This window comes from Microplitis mediator, chromosome 10 (assembly GCF_029852145.1).
Source record: "Microplitis mediator isolate UGA2020A chromosome 10, iyMicMedi2.1, whole genome shotgun sequence".
NCBI lineage: Eukaryota > Metazoa > Arthropoda > Insecta > Hymenoptera > Braconidae > Microplitis > Microplitis mediator.
The window spans coordinates 6,338,938-6,357,496 of record NC_079978.1 but is presented as its reverse complement, the minus strand read 5'-3'; the positions used below and the strand labels follow the sequence as shown (position 1 = coordinate 6,357,496).

General features: G+C 31.7%; 1 protein-coding gene and 1 long non-coding RNA gene across 4 annotated transcripts in view; one reads left to right on the top strand and one right to left on the bottom strand.

Annotated features, from left to right (window-relative positions):
- Window positions 1-18,559, top strand: part of LOC130675794 (acetylcholine receptor subunit alpha-like) — a 61,520-nt gene that overhangs the window by 29,450 nt on the left and 13,511 nt on the right. The window lies entirely within an intron of this gene.
- On the bottom strand, window positions 3,861-4,681 carry LOC130675800 (uncharacterized). The gene is made up of 3 exons (XR_008991338.1): window positions 4,539-4,681; window positions 4,133-4,262; window positions 3,861-4,038 (listed from the first exon to the last, which is right to left on the bottom strand). It is a non-coding gene; the product is annotated as an uncharacterized LOC130675800 (long non-coding RNA).

Genomic DNA, 18,559 nt, shown 5'->3' with positions numbered 1-18,559 from the left:
ACCCGGATGTACATTATATCTCACAGTCTAATTATCGCGGCGCAATTATACGTGAGTGAGAATAAAATATACAGTAGCTGTACTTATATCGAGGGATAAAAGTTTTGAGTATTTTTTTTTGTCTGAGCCACACGAGAGATAACAACTGGAAGTATTCCCGCGAGTCTCGGGTAACCACAAAAAATGTCCCACCAGCATCTCACTGGCCCTCGACACTCTCGAGCCCAAGTGTAAAAGTTTCTTGATATTTTTCCTCAGCCTTCATCGATGCTCATATTTCATCCCTTTTACCTGTACCGCCAACTATATAAATCCCACAAGACAACAAAACTCTAATAATAAAAATAGATTTCATTTTACCCTCCGTTAAACCCAACAAATTTTATCCTCAATCGTCGATCACCGGTCATTAATCATCAGCTCAGTTATTAATTATTATTAATCGACAATTAGTTACGTAATGTAATGACCGTAAGTACATTAATTATGCATAATATAGTTATGGTTCAACTAATTTGACTAATAGACGTTATAATGATGATGCGAAATTTCAAGACTGATGTAATTAACATCTCGCTCGGTCTTTTTCTTCAGCCAAGTTCAGCCTCTGTAATATATTATGGATGTGTTCATAACCCAGTAGAAGTATAGATTACTAAGACTTCCGAATCGGGAGTATATATTATATATTATATATATATTCATGAATAACCAGACCACGTATTCGCGTGGCATAAGATGAATCCACCGGTGATTATGGATACCCGGTGGTGCCTGTGAATGAGCCCAATTATTATTCCGGAACCTCGGAACTCTCATCTCCGGTCACTTAACACACAGCCGAGGATGGGAACCAGATGAAATTTCTTTTATTTCTTACCACTGGGAAATTCAAATTACATTCAATTTAGCGGTTGTTTTCATTTGATTAGTATGCTCTTCACTTCATTACTATATTGATATTTGTCTATTCTGACTCTGCTGATGCACCCAATCACCTGTTGCTCTACACGTTTACGGTTTGATAATAATATTATATTGCTTTCTATACCGCCAAATGGATGTTTTCATAAATTTAAGCTCATATTTACTAATATTTAATATTATATTTATAAAACCTTCTGGCGCGTAATAAACTTAATGGATTTTGGTTTATATTTATTTTTTATATGCAATAATATTTATTAAAATTTAATCTTATTTTAAAATACTTTCATCCAGGATTAATTTTATAATTTTATTTAATACTCATTAAAAATAAATAAAAATTTATTATTTTATTCAAATTCTGACGGTCAGTTTATTTATGAAAAAAAAAAAATTTCCACGCATTAATTCTGAAATAATATTTTCTCTATAAATTTATACGCAACTCACGAAATTTTTTATAAATTTAATTTAAATCAGCGAAAAACAAACATTTCTTTTATTTATTTTCAGAAATCACCTTCCTGCCTAAAAAATTTTTCTTATTTAATGGCAAACAAAAATTAGTCTTATCTTTTCAACGCACTGACGTCTTAACGTCCCCTTTTACTCATCAGACCCGTATTATCGTCATACTATTTAAATTTATGAGAAATAAAATAATAATTTAGCTTTCTGATGCATGTTTAAAATCTCAGTTAGATAGATGTGAATCTATCAGATTTCGGGGTGCGTAACTATTAAAAATAAAAAAATAATATTAATTCAAACGACTTAAAATTTGCTTAAAAATATGGTTCCGTAGCACAATATCCAACGACAAAATAACCGCGACAATATAACCACGCGACAAAATATTCGCGACATATCATCCGAGTGACAAAATATCTGGATAACTAGAAATTTAATGTGTATATTTATTTATAATAAAATTTAAATGAAATATAGTCTTTTCTAATTTCAACACCAGAGTGCAGACTCATTGTGGCGCGCCAAATTGCAAAAATATACACATACATAAATGAGTGCGGAAAATCGCGCCCTTTCTTCACGAATTTTGTGTGTGTGTAAATACAAATTACGCTCATTTTTCACAATTTTTGTCTTCTTTATTTATTTATTTTTTTTTTTTTGGTTATTTGGTCGCAGTTATTTTGTCTCACGGTTATTTTGACTATCGGATATTATTTTTTGGTTATTTTGTCGTTGGATATTTTGTCGCGGATATTTAGTCGTGACACCGTAAATATCACCTCTAAGGAAATGGCCGATTTATATCCTCACTGTTATCAGTAATTTTGTTACAAAATAAAATGTTGGATCAGACTGATAATGAATTCGAATGAGTTATTTTTATAAATTAATTAAAAGTCAACAATTAAAGAAAATAACAAGTTCTCACTTACGAAAATTTTTGTTTAAACAGTTCGCTCCAGTCAACATTATTAATATTTATTCACTTGCATGCAGAAAATTTCGACGTATTCATTGATTAAGAGAAACCTTGCATATCTGTGTGAATTGAAGATAAGATATTTTTTTATTGCGAGACTTCTCATGACATAAATTTCAAATCCATAGACCTCGAGACATAGATCTATAGAATTAGAAGCGGATTTTCATGAAAATAAAATTTTGAATCTGGAGTTGAATCTTAATTAATTAATTACTCTGTTATGTATACCACTTAATTTTAAATTAAATATCCGAGGTTTCTCCCTTCGGTACCCAGAGCGGAAAGTACCACGGGCCCAGGCTTGGCCCAGACTTGGGCCAACTTTGTAGAACCTTGGGCCAGACTTGTAAGCCAGTCTTGGCCCAGCCTTGGTAGAAGCCTGGAATGATGATCTCGGGCCAAGCCTGGTTGCCAGACCTGGCCCTGACTTTTTTGCCAGACCTGGCCCAGGCTTCCAGGAAACAAATAAATTTAATTAAAAAAAATTTATTATTATTAACCTCGTAGAATTCATGATCATTAACGTTTTAATTATCTAAGGGAGGTAAATAATGTGAAAAAAACTCGGTGAAAATTCTGCTGGACTCGGGGCGCGAACTGCCGTCCTTCTGATTACTGGGTCCGAACGGTAGTTACTGGACGAACCTACTAACGTTGAACTGGTACATTTATATGATCTACTTATATGAACCATAGGTATATCCAAACTTGGGTAATCCTACCTTGGCCCAAGCCTGGCTTGCCATTGGATGGGCAAGGCTAGGTTACCCAGTCTTGGCCCAAGTCTGGCTTGCCATTGGATAGCCAAGACTAGGTTACCCAGTCTTGGCCCAAGCCCGGGTAATCATTGTAACGGCCAAGGCTAGGTTACCCAGTCCTGGCCCAAGTCTGGGCCAATATAGGTGTGCCAAAGCTAGGTTCCCCAGTGCTGGGCCAAGTAGGGGCCCGTTGTTCAACTCTGGCAGCTCCTGTATGGGATAGCGATAGAAAAATTTGGACGAGCAATTTAGAGGATGCGGATGACAATAAAGAGTACAATAATTATCGCTCTGATTATTCAAGCCAAATTCAATTTTTGAGCAGCTCGGGGAACGATACACGATAATTAAATCAGCCTAGTACCTTTATTAATTACGATTACTTATTGCTATGGAGACAGATATGTGCAATAAGATTACGGACCATCGTCGCCGTTTACGCATACCAAGAAGTCAAAAATAAACTAACGGCCTTGAACCATGGTGCCTACAGGCTTTTTATAAACTTTGCTTTGGCAATTGATGCGGAATTTTTAATTATTGTCATTGGTGAAAGGTGACGACATTTTATTATTTATACGTTGAACTTATTCCCCAAATCCTCTCACTATTCTTAGGCGCATAAAAAGTAGAAAAGTTGACGCTGCGTTTTCGCCCCGCATGGAAATGGCATATAGTTCTAAAGTATACTACAATAGCAGAAAATGAAATTTGTAGAATTTAATGATTGTCAGATTTATTTAACTCGGATAATTAACAGAACACAATTCATTATTGCTTGGTTAAAAATTGATTTATAAATTTATGAGGAATAAAATAATTATTTCGTTTTCTGATGCATGTTTAAAATATCAGTTCTGCGTAAGCTCTGGCTCTATCAGGCATCAAGCCGCGGAACTATTAAAAATAAAAAAATAATATCAATTCAAACGACTTAAAATTCGCTTAAAAATATATATTTTATTAATAGTATACTAATTTTTTGACTTACGGGAATTGTCATGACCTTTATACGACCAGGAATAATATCTCCATTAGTTGCACTAGTTGACAACAGTGCAATCAATGACATCATATAGATAAATTTTGAAATAATTATCTTCATAATTATTGATAATTAACTAAAATTATAAACTAATAAAATTAGTGCGAACTTTAATAATTCATAACTTATAGAAAAATAAATATTAAGGCTCGTTATTGGGCTCAAATTAAAGGCAAAGGTTCGTGAATTAATTTTTATTAATATTTAACTAAGATTGGATCGATAGTTTTCGAAATGTGGGTGAAAGGAACAATTAAAAGTTTTTTACCGAAATCCAAGAATTAGGTTCCGAGATATTTAAAGTTACAGGCGAGCAGAAATTTTTGGAAAATATTAATTGTTGATTACTTACGGCAGAGCTTGATTGAAGTACTGAAAGTATCAACTGGCTTGTAAATATCACCTCTAAAGAAATGACCGATTTATATCCTGATTATTATCAGTAATTTTGTTACGAAATAAAATGTTGGATCAGACTGATAATGAATTCGTATGAGTTATTTTTATTATAAATATTAACATTATAAATATTCATTCGCTTGCATACCGAAAAATTAAACAGATTGATTGATCAAGAGAAATTTTGCATCCCAGACAGCAAAATGACGTCTAGATGAGTTCTGAATAAGTTCATATTTATGATTTTGACGAATGAGCTATCTAGCGAACTCAATAAGACGTCTTTAAAAAGAGTTCTCAAAGAACTATTTTTTTTTGACTTCGCAAATAAGACTTCATTATGAATTAATTTTTCGGACTTCACAAAGTAGACGTCTTTAAGAACTCTTATTTCTGACCCATCAAAGTGAGTTCTTAAGGTGCTTTTTTTCTGAAGTCTCACAAAAGACGTCACCAGGATATCCTTTTTAAGAACTCTCAAATAAGACTCCTTTTAGAGTTCTCGTTTGGAATACAGGAAAAGAATTCTTAGGAATTTGAAAAATCAATTAATAAAATGATGAATTGATTATTATTAGTCACTAGTATATTTATAAACAAAGAAAGTTACATGTCAGGTATGAATATCTGTTTTCTTAGTTTAAAATTTTGTTGTTATTGTTATTTAATTCTATTAAACCAATGTCATTATTATCACAGCCACCAATATTATCATCACACGGAAAGATTGGAACCCGACTGGTGTGCGCACACGACTCAGTCAGGTCCCGCACAGTAATCAGTGTGGTACTGCACCATAATCGAGCATTTTTTCCAGCACCGTACTGAGTCGGGTGCAGAACAGTAATCAGTCGGGTTCCAATCTTTCCGTGCACGATCTCCGGCATCATCAGTATTACAGTCTAGTACTAGTAAACATTCATTTTTCAGTTTTTAATTGATAATAAGTGAAGGAGAAGGACTACAGTAGTAATATTTAAAAGGCTTCTATTCTACTAAAAATTTGAAGCTATTGAAAAAAAAATTGGACTGATTAATTGAGTTTTTCGAGAGATATCTTGCTCACACACGGACATCCCACTAGTCTCATGTTAAAAAATTTTTTCCTGATTACAGTGTAGCTAAATAAAATTTTTAATTAAATCCAAATTATTCTTTAGAATTTTCTCTAGACATTGGTGTACTTTTTTTTCCATAGAGGTGGTTTATAAAATCAGTAGAAATGATTAAACTTAGGAAAACCCGATTTTCACGACGATTCGATTATAGAGCACAACTTCTCCCGCTATCACGTCCGAGACGTGCAATTAAAGTTTAATTATTAATGAAAAGTGAAGTCCTAATAGCGTAATTAATGTAAAAAAAAAAAATTATTAATAACGCTTACACAGTATATAATTACAACATACAACCGTTAAACTCGTAAATTGAAATTTCTAATATGATAAAACACGATCCTTTAGTCTTCTGTGACCTCACAACTATGGCTGCTTTGAAACTTCTGTTACAAAAGTTCATAACCTCTTTACATCCCGACGAGGTCCTTCTCCCTAGTGATTGCTCCTTTGTTCCTGATAATTTAGCCATTGAATAGAACCCGTTAATTAAAGAGTACGTGTTCTCTACTAAGAAATACTTGACAATTTTATGCAAATAATTTTTCTTATCAGTGAAATCCGAGGGATTTTTATAAAAAATTTTTTTTTAATTCACCTGAGGCTGCGCAAAAATGACTCAGGATTAAAATTCCCCGCATACTTTATTAATGCAAAATATTTTCATCACAGTACGAGAATTATGATAAATGAATTATCAACTCTATTATAATTTTATTTGAATTTATAATTTTTTGTCTCGTAAAATATTAAACTCATGAAATCTGCATAATTAAAACGTCTGAAAAATGTAAATACATATTTGATGATAAAATAAAATAAATGAAATAAAAAAAAATTAAAAAGGGAAAGGACGAGAATAATAACAATATGGATGTTACTGTTTTAATTGGATGTTTGCTGTGTAAATGACCCTCAAGTACCGACGGGGACAACTAAATCGTCGAGTGAGATGTGAGTTGAGCTTTAGGTTACACGATGGCAAGGACACTGAGTCCCTCGAGTATTAGTGTTGCAGAGAGATGTATACGTAGATTATGCAGAAATATTTTGTAATTAGTGACAAATAGGAGTAACGAGGATGGCACGCCTTGTGAATTAAGTTCTTCCTCGTAGATCACAATTTAACTAAAGTGCTATTCTCTCCCTCCCTTACTCTATCATTCTCTCTTTGTGCCGTTTTTTTTCACGCTCAATATGTACGGCGATAAATAACCCGCAAGCACTAATTAACTAATACCCCGTTCACTAATGGCGGTCGGTAAGGGATTTTCACTTTATCGTACTTTTTGTTATTTATTATATACGAAATACTGCGGCCTCGATTCTCGAAATGTTGAGTTTCAAAGCCCGCACGGTAACCCGGGGATCAAGGGGCCATTTGATTGGATAAACAAGTTGCCAAGGGTATCGGGAAAGTTTCGTCGCGGTTCGGAAACGTCGCTTGACGTTCCACATCCAGTATAATATTGCAAGTGAAAGAGACGAATCTTCTCGAGGGATTCAAACATCGTACACACGTAATAGAACTAGGATCAAAATGATAACATAGGTGGTATCTTTTGCTTCTTCTTCTTGTTCTTGTTTTTCTTCTTTGTATACTAAGGAGTATAGAGTATGGGGTCAAGTTTTTTACACAACCATGACGTATAGTTTTATTCTCAAATCCCAAGAGTTGTAAGTTTTTGTTTCGAATCTCTCCCCATAAATTGAGGAAAATTTTTTCTTCCTTAAAAAGTACTTATCGAATTATTTTTTTCTGTAGATTTTTCGTGAGTTATTATTTCGTCGAGGGTGCGAAGATGTTGAAAATTTAGAAGTAAATTAAATTTAGTTAGATTATATGTGCACCGTCAGCCTCATTGCACTTGAACAACTTTTTCAAAGCTGCAAGCCAGGAGGTTCTATCCAAGAAGGAGCCTGCGGTTGTTGAATCATGAATGTGACAAAATAAAGAATTTTTTAGTCGCTGACTCACCAGATCCTGATGCTATATATTATCGAGTTCAAGTGAAACAGTAAGTCCTTATTCTCAGAACTGCTGTGAAAAATATACGAGACCGCTGTTTCAAACCCTAGAGCCCGACGGTATTCTCTTGAGATCTTGGAAAAACTGATTAGATTGTCTCGGGCTTAATGAATGATAAATATAAAAATAATTAATAATAATGATGATGATGCATCATGATAAAAAAGCTAAGGTTTTTAAAAGTATTAATTTATTTTTTAAAGTGTATATATTTTTAGACAATTCTCAAGAGTTTTTAAAGATTGAAGGCAGATCTTGAGGACAAGAGGAAAAGAAAAGCTTGGTTAGCGTATTCCGGATGTTCAGTAACCGTGAATTTGTCCTTGAGCCGGTGAAAAAGTTAATTCCTCACGGCTTTCCGGTTTCCTTTTTTATTTAACTTATATTTTTTAGTTTTTTCTATTCATTTTTCGAAACGAATTTTCATTTTAAAAGTATTATTCAAAAATTTTCTAGTTCTATTTATTATCGGACGAAACTTGTTTCAATTGCGCGAGTTTAAACTTTATATAATAGTAAATCTGAAAGTTTGTAGAAATAAAGCAACCCAAGCATTATTTTTAAGTCAATATATTTATTCAATTAATAGCGTGCCAAAAGTTATCGAATGACTCGAAAAAGTTTCGGGCTTGATTTGTTAAAAAAAAATACAGCTTTTGTGTTGGATAATTTTATTTGACTCTAGTTTTTCTTGGTGAAAAGTTAATTCCAGCACTTGGTAGCCTTATTTTTTAACGGAACATCTAAAACGTGAATCCGCAGTCGGTAAGCTCGTGGGATCGCTGGACGAGAAGGTGGCAAAATAAATATTTATTTGCGGGTTTTCCTTAGACTGGACCGAAAATGCGGATGACGCAGCTTCGGAAATAAGAGACTCCCGGGAGGTTAACGATGCCGTGGGCAGCAGTTACAAAAAAACAAACCAAGAAAAAAAATAAATAAAAGCACTGTTTGTTTCAACAACATGAAAAGACACAGTCAGCAGTGCAGAGAAACGTGGACTCGAGTTTCAAAAGCTTTCTGGATAAATAAAAAATGATGCCTGTCTACCAGAAGGCATTTTCGATTATTAAGAAATAGGAAGTCTCTCATGGATACATTTTATGTATTTTCTTTTATGTGCACAAGATAAAATATATAAGCAAATATATGCGTTTACATATTTACTCAAAAATAAATAGAAAGGATTGTTATGAAAATTTTCAAAAAATACAGAACCCAGGTATCAAAAATAAGGACTGACATTTAAAATATACAAGTAGATGTTCCATTGATACATTTTTCACCAGAATTTTATTTATATATTTTTTTTCTGTGGATCGTCGATATTTCACATACGATTGGCACCAGGATATTGCGATAGGTCTTATTCTCGGGTTTACCATTTACCATTTCTCTACGCATCCACGTGCTCGTTTTGACAATAGAGTGAGGAGAATAAGGAAGAAGAGGAAACGGTATGAAGAAGCTCCTTGTGAAATATAAGGAGCAGTAGTTTGAGTTTGAGAAGGAGGAGATAACCCGGTGATTCCCAGTTCGCCTCATGTCATTGTAAATCGAATGGAAAATGGAGTATTGAAATTCAATGAATTTGGAACTTTGACCCGGTATGAAAGGTCGGGAAGGATGTGAGGTCGGAGAGGGAGGAGGGACTCCCGAGATATCGAACTGCACGCCCGACAAGTGACCTACTTAATCATCCCTGCTGGCAGTTTTGCCATCTCTCACAGCTTTACTCTTTCTCTCTCCCCTCTCTGCCTCCGTCGCCTTGTACAGTAGCACCGTCACCAGCGCTCTTTGTACCCCCATTTTTGTCGCTTCATCCTTTGATTCTCACCCGAGAAGTAGAGCAAACCGTTTCCAAATGTCTATACGCTCTAAAATTACACCAACTTTTGAATAATAGTCAAACAATCGCGGTTTTATTGTACACGATAGCCCACTGCTTGCCGAAAGGTTAAAGATGTCTTTACTGCTAATTAAGATCATATATTACAGTAATTATTCCCAGATAAATGTCTGTCGTTTCAAAAATAATAAAATTTGTTGATTTAGGAAAAGAGTGACAGAATGGGGACGCTGTGAAAATAATTCACATTAAAATTCTATCATTCATTTTCATCTTTAAAAAATAAGAAAAATTTCTAAATGCCAGGAAAAAAAATTTTTTAAATCTACAATTGCTCAAAAATAAGTATACATAAGTAATATATTAATTTACAAGCATTTTGATTCAAATTTTTTGCCATGGAATTTTACCCGCCAATTTTGAATAATAATTTTTGGAATGAATTTTAAATTGAAGTACAAAAAAAAAAAATTTAAGAGCAGATACTTGTTAGTTATTTATCCTGGCAATAGATACGACCAATTAAACGAACGAGTTGGTATCGATTGGTATTGCCGACGGCGTGAAACTGGAAAAGCGCATAGACACGTCAAGCGTTGTCCTTTATATTTTTGTTTTTATTTTACTGTTTTAAAGTATCTCTTTTTATCTTTAACCGTTTCATTACCCCCAGCTTCATTCTCCTGGCACTTGGTCTGACATCGTAAAAAGCTTTTTACGTGATTCCCGATTACTCAGTCGCCGCGAAAGGATAAAAAGCATTTGCGTACACCCGACTCGTGTGCTACAGTAGTAAATACAAAAAATAAATAAAGTTAAGAATAATAGCTTACAGATATCAATACTTTTACTCTGCGGTATCTCAGGTTACGAATAAACAAAATAAAAATAGTTGTAAGATCTTTTTTATTTCTTTGCTGCTCTATCAAAATAATCCATATGGAATTGCATGGGAGCCCATAGGAATCCATATAGGAAAGTATGGATTTATGTCAGAATCCATTGGAATTAAAATAGGAGTGTATGGATTTACATAAAAATCCATGTAGGAAACCATGGGTATGAGGATTCCCATATTTCTCTTTTTTTTTGGGTATGGATTTCTTTGTGAGAAATTCATACAGGAATCTGGGTTTCTACACTGTAAAAAATTCGCGGAGTGAATGCGGATTAAATCTGGAAAGAATGCGGAGTGAATGAATTTTTAATTATTCACTCCCCTCGGAGTGAAATTCACTCCAATGGGGAGTTTTTGCGGAGTAGATAATTTTTTATTAATTTAATCTCTCCGGAGTGAAAGTCACTCCGGAGAGGAGTTTTGGAAAAATTATTAATAAAAAATAACTCCACTAAATAAAATCGAAGTAAAAACTCTTGTCTTACATTACTGATCAGCTGATACGCGCACACACTCGCACACACGCACTGTTTAACAGTTTAATATAAATTAATATAAATTCATTTAAATGTTAAAACTCCGGACCGGAGTGAATTGGGAGTGAAATAAAATCCGCGTCACTCCGAAATCACTCCACTAAAAAAAACTCTCAATTCACCCCGCATGCAGATTGATTTTTTTTTAAACTCCGGAACTCCGAGTGGCGGAGTGAATTCGGATTGAAATTAAATCCGGATTCACTCCCGATTTTTTACAGTGTATACAAGTAATTTCTATAAAATCCTGGGTTTCTGAATTTCTATGTCTATCGTCTATTGATACGAGTATATGAATCTATTCTGGACTTCTATAGGAAACCATACGAAAATTCATTTGAAAACGCTATGTGGGAACCCATATAGGATTCTAGGCTGGATTCCCATATAGATTTTTTTATAGGGAATTAATAACACATTAATTTAGTTCATTACTTTATCGAGTTCGTGATATCGAACAAAATAATACTTCAAATGTCATGTGTGTTATTAATTTATGGGTTTGATAAAATTGTACAAATCATCTCGACATTCATTTATAAATTTTAATTGTTGAGTGAGACATTTATTCGACATTTAATAGACTCATCCGTTTTAAATCAGTAAAATATAATTTTTTTTTTTTTATCAAACTTTAGGAGTATTAAATTTTTTATACATAAAATATTTAAGTAAACTCGATAGAAGAAAAAAAATAGAGAGTGAAAACAAAGGGATGATGATTTGAATAATGTAGATTTGGCAGGTAATTAAAACATCGCTCGAAGCTTACTAGCTTCGTAGTACACAAATATGTCTATATATAATATAAAAAGAAAAATATATATCAACTGGATAGTTTTCCATTATATTTTATATCCACAAGGAAGATTTGTTGTGTATTCAAGTCGAAAAAGTACGAGATACTTGAGGGCATTGAGAGTATGTCGCATAATTCAAACGTACAGTATAGTATTACTGTATGTGAGCTGAGTTTAAAGAGAAAAGTAAGATACGTTACTGTGTAAAGCTCATTCATACATGCTCGATTTAAAGTTAGAAGTAATTATTGTCGAAAAAAATTTATTAATTCGTGGGTACAGAGACATGTAGATTTATGTGCGAAGAAAATGTTTTTTTAAAACTAATATTTCTTCTCTAATTTATCGAGTACTCGGGTTTTAAAAATCTAGGTGAATTATTTGAAATACGATAAAAATTTATAGAAATCAATTTGTAGGTAACTTCATTTCCTATTAAATTGTATGAAATACTTTTATCGTAGCTATGAAAGCTGAGCAGGAATTTGATTTGAAGAAAAAAAATTTAAAAGACTGATATTTCTGTTCTTATTAAATTAAAACTGTGGATTCAAATTTTAGACCCAATAAAAATTCATAGAAATAAATTTCTATGACATGAAATTTCATAAAATTTTTATCCATTCGAAAAATTAAAAATTTACGTACAGGGGGAAGTCGAACACAATTTTCCTGCTGATGAGACCGGGGCACGGCGGCCCCCCTTAGCCACTAATTATTTTTTGGAGCTTTTGAACATCAGGTAAAATTTTTTTTGGACTCAAAAAAATTATAATTTTGCCATAATTAAGAAAAAAAATTTTATTCTGACACGAAGGGTCTCAGAGGTCTCTATTGTGTTCCTGTCTGCCCTACTAAGTAAATTTAAATATTTTTGTAATTTTTTTTATTTTTTAATTGTAATTTATTAGGGGAGGAGGGGGCAAAGTAGGCCTCTTAAAATTTTCAAAACTTCAAAAAATATGGGGGCAAAGTGGGCCTCTCAAAATTTTCTACACGTCAATATATTCGGACGGATAATAAGCTTATCGAAATTTCTTATGTAATGAGGGCTAAAATAGACCACCAAAACTGTTCATTAAATATAATTTATTAAGAAAGTCAAAGATAATAAAATTACAATTGTTTTATAGTTATTTGCAAATATCACACGTGTAAAGAATAAAAAATATTCAATCCGGAATTTTTTGGAGGGCCTACTTTTCCCCTAATTTTCGATTTTTCAATTTTAATGGACGAAGCATAATGAAGTGAAAATAAGTAACAAGGGTCTAAAAAGAAATAAACGCGTAAAAAAAATTAATGATAATATAATTATTTTCCTTAAGGGGCCCATGAGCACTTTTCCCCCCTCTCCCCTACTTTTAGCAATTAAAAATGCCTCGAAATCAATTTGAATTACTGATTTTTATCAATTTTTTTCCATTGTCGATTATGAAAAAAATTACTTTAATATGAAAAATAAAAAATTTTCTGAGAAATGGAAAATTGTCTCATTTTCTTTAAATATAAGTGAAAAATAAGATCCAGAGCGTTAAAATTTAAAAAGTAGATTATTTCCTTCGCATTTCCATTTCGCCAGGCTCTTTTCTACATAAAAATGACATATATATAGATATATATTAGCACAACATATCTACACCTATAAATGTGTATTTTATCAGACATTTGATAAGAGATAAAATATAGTAATAAATTGCAGTCGATGTTCTTAAAGAATGTACTTCGTAGCTGGTATATAGACATAAAAGACAGCATAAAGTTTATAGATGATATTTTAACGTTACTCTAACTCGTTAAATATATACGTCCATCTTGTTATATCTATATCATATACATACATGCTATATAGATATCGATCTCAGCTGAAAGCAGAGATGAGGAGCTCTATGAATAATTTATAATTGCAACAGTCTACTGAAAAGAGCGATGTGACGACGCTAACTATAATATGAATTACACTTTATATAAATCTAATTTCTGTTCATGAGCTTCGTGAGATCAGAAATAAATAAATTTACTGCTGCGGGTATCAGTTGTTTATTGCGTTTCTTATTCGAGTCTCAAAAGACCAGCATCCGACATTCGACATCTCAAATCGCTATGTAGTTTATCGATAATTTTATATTTCAGGAAAATACGGGTCGTACAATCTGCTTGAAATTATTCCGTACACTTGGTTCAGTGCACTTTGCTCACTGACGATAAAAAAAAAGTAATAAAAAGAAATTCTTAATAGCTCCTTTTAAAAATTACTCACTTATTAGTCTCATAAGCGTCTTCTTTGATTATTGTCAGTTTATTCACCTTTTAGATCTTTCAGATGTTGTTTATTTTTTTTTCTCCTCTTTAATGCTTACTCTTAATTGACATAAAAGCTTTGGAGCATAAAAAAGCCACAAATTTTAATAGTTCACTTTTTGTTTATTTTTACTTTAAAAAGCTCGTAAAAAAGTAAAAGGTTATAAAAAATAAATAAAAGTAATTATTAAAATACGGTGATGCTGATGGTTATTAATGGCGATGTGTCTAATTATCGCAAGTGATGCATGAAAATTTTTTTATTTTTTTTTATAAATTTAAATTTCACGTGCACTGAATCTTTTATCATCGGAGTGTGTCTAATTAATAAATTGATTGATTCATAACGTACGAATAAACATGATAACTTTTATTTAATTTTTTTTTTTTTTCAATATTTTTGCGTTCAAATTAACCGCTGGCCATTATCGTTATTAAAAATATTTAATTAAATTAATATATATATTTATATATAACTTCAATTATTGCTGTGATGATAATTATTATTATTTAAAATACAATTAAACGTTGAGTGTATTTTCAATCGTTATTTAATCATATTTCTGCAAGTGCTCGGGGCACTTTTATGAAGGAAAAAAAAGTTAAATGTTGAGCATGTTTAAATTTAAATTTGAAATCCTTTACAATTGTAAAAAAAAGAGTGACGGTAGTGGTGATAGCAGCAGTAGAAGTATATACGAGTATTAAATCCATTGAAATTATTTGAATCAAAGCTTTTAAAAAGAAGTAATAAGTTAAATGTCAGTTAAACTATCCAATTTTAACAAAAGCTCTGTAACTCGAGTTATTTGAAGCTTCAACTTAAAACGTTTCACTTATTAGCTGTCGTTTGCACTATTGCCTTCTTCTCTTAGTGCCAGAGTAGCCATTTTATAATTTATTTACGTCACGGATTCATTTCCACGTGAAAGCCACAGGATAGGCGAAATAAAAAAATAAATGAATTTTATTGGAGATAGGAAAAAATATATCGAGATAAATAAAATGAGTGTAAACAGTTTTGTGTTATTACGAAAACCTGACTCTTGAATTTCCTGATGCTAAACTGAGTAGATTTTTCGGTAAAAACCCACCTGGGATTCACCGGTTTGGATCTAAGCACCGGCATTTATTATTGACAGACCTGAATATTTTGACCTTTTACCCGAAAAACTCACGGCTATTTGCTTGATATTTATTTTTATTTCTAAATTCTCAATTTATTCTACCACTTGACTATTTAATTATCGATCAAACTTTGAACCTGCCGCCAAATTAAATAAATTTTAAAACTCAGAATCTTTTTTTTTTTTTTTTCTGATCACTCATTCATCCGTGGAAACTTTGAATAAAATCAATCTCTATTATATATAATACTAACCCACTCGTATCGGTACTCAGTGGGCGCTCAATACTGACCCGATACCCGATACCGTAATAATTTGAAATGTCAAATTAAAAATTGTAAAATAATTATAACTTTTGCGGTCGTTAAATTAAATGTAACCGTATCCAATTATTAATAACTCAAAGTTTGTAGTTTAGTGAAAGGAACTTTTGACGAATGATAAATTGATAGGACAGTTATAATATCAACATTAACGCTAACGGGAATACTGACAAAACTGTATATATTAACAATATTCCCAGAGTCGTAATGTAAAATTCTAATGAAACGTTGTACTGAGTAACATTAGTTGTGAATACCAGGCAAAAGTTTGTGTACAGTCACAATGTAACATCTACATCTGCATATATAAAACAGTATTATATAAAGAGAGGTATATATGCGTGTACTCACTGGATTTATGAATTTAATAATGGCTCAGGCAACATAACAGGCACAATTAAAATCATGAATAATCTCACGCTTTTCCATCACTTTTACTCAACTGCAATCTACAACTTACACTGTGATATAAACTGCCTATGATAATCTCCATTAAACAAATTAATATACAAATTAAACCAGTGAACATTTTTTTTTTTTTTTTATGCCCGCATGAAAACATCATATATGGTAAACCTATATTAAAAATATATGTTACAGATATAAATATATATGTGACAATACATGAAATCTTATATAGAACTATATATAGATTTTGGCCGATTTTATTATATTTCTATATATGTTTTCTCTTATATGATTTCATATATTTCCGTATAACTTCAATATACTATTTATATATGGAAACAAATAAGAATACATATATATTTCATCATTATATGGCACGATATATGTACCATGTATTTAACTTTATAAATTTTTGTATATTTTTCGAAATATAGAACCATATAAGTCCCCCTTATATATGTAAGAATAAATAAAATCTATTCTTTTCTGTTTTCCTCTTTCTGTTATAAGATTCAAACATTGTGTTCAGAATATATATATATATATATATATATCTATATAGGGTAGAAGTACCATTTGTGGCCACTGCTCCATTTTTGGCCATTTAATACTTTATTTTAATCAATGAAAAAGTATAAAAGAAAATTACTATTTTGATAGTGAGATGAAAGTATCTTCTTACTCATTTGAAAAATTGATTATGTCAGAGTGAATTTTACAAATTATTTTATTTTAATTTTTTAAGTGTCCAAAACTGGCACTGAAGTGGCCAAAAACGGTACCTCTACCCTATGTGTGCTAGCTTCCAAATTTACATATATAATTATCAATGCTAACTTATAAGTTTACATATATGATTATAAATATATATAATACATGTATTAACTTATAAACTTACGTATATAATTAATTATATTAAAACTTACTTAATTATATATAAGAAAATATATATCGTTTTTGGCCACTTATATGGATTATATATTTTTCCATATATATTTATCATATATGGTATTTTCATGCGGGTCCGACAAATAAAAAATATTTTAAAGAAAAATATTTAAAATGACTTAAGAAAAATATCTTTATCGTATTTTACGGGTAAAATACCGGCTATTGAGGAGACTAGTCTATCGAATAAATGTCCCATGTTATTGACGTCAAGCTGAGAAATTCAATTTAAAAAAGAACATTGACGTGAGCGAGAACAGATACTAGAAAATGCTGTCGACCTACACAATCAGCTGTTTCACTGCTTTTATATATATATATGAATGTCTATATAATCTATATATCAGTACATTGTACAACTATACACTTGATGGCTGTTGAGAACGCGTGATTCAATCTGTTCGCGTGACAAACAACATATGTGTACTTCCATTTGATCGCTATTATATTGTGTAACAGCACGAGAGATTGTTCACGTTTATGTATGTTAGTCTGTTATAAAAATTAGCCGCCAGAAATCTCATACAAATTATCAGGAATATATATAATGATATTAATTTATCACAATCATGAGCTTAAAATAAATATTATTATTATTATTATTACTTTTATTATTGTGAACATAATGAAAGCATCCCCTTCATTTTATTTTATCTCTTTAATGTTTCTCGGGGTTTTTATTTTATTTTATTTTTTTATCCTTTTCCTTAGTTTTATTATTATCATTTTTTATTGTATCCTGAAACGGGAATAAAAAAAGTCTGTCGATAAAATTTATAAGATAAAGAGCCAAAGAACGTTGAGCTTTTCTATTATATGACCGGCTATCAAATTAATGTCCGTCGGATGTGAAAGTTTGATAAATTGAATTTCTTTAAATTATGACATTGACAACTGCCGCGTTATCCACACGGGCTCGATATATATGCGATTGAAAAGTAAAAAAACATGGAATTAAACCCCGAAAAAAAAAGTAAATTATAAATTAAAGCGGTATTGAAAGAGCGGACAATGTGTAATAAATGGACTGCGGAGTGGTTGGGACAATGAAACGAGTAAGTGGTTTCATTGGTTTTTTTGCCGATTGACAACGAGTATTCAATTTTTACATCTCTATTATTTTTTCGGATTTACTCGGGTTTCAACTGTGCCATTTAAGTAGTCGGAAGTGGAACAATAATGGAAGCGGTTAGTTAAATTTATAGATATGTAATTTTTATTGCGAAGATCCTTTTAAAATAACTCTCTGACCTCGTGACTTTTTCTTAACTCAACTTTACTTATAGATAATGATCCTGAATAACCATCCAATTTTATCTACCTCGTGTTTGCAGCGCATCGAACTTTTAGATAAAAGAAAAAATAGACAATACATATCTTCGGTATATCTGTTATATGTATGTGCATGTACATGTACATGTCCTCATATATATATTTTTTTATGTAAGAGATGAAATAGAAATGTATGTGCTTCTTTTTATCTTCAAGTGTGAAGCAAAGGTAAAAGAAAAAAAAATGATAAAAGGAAAAAATAAAGAATGAATTTGGGTTTGACGGTAAATCGAAGGTCGAGTGATGTGCTTGAAGATCATAGAGATGAGAAAAGAGTATTGGAGAAACTGGCTAAAAACAGGAATGGC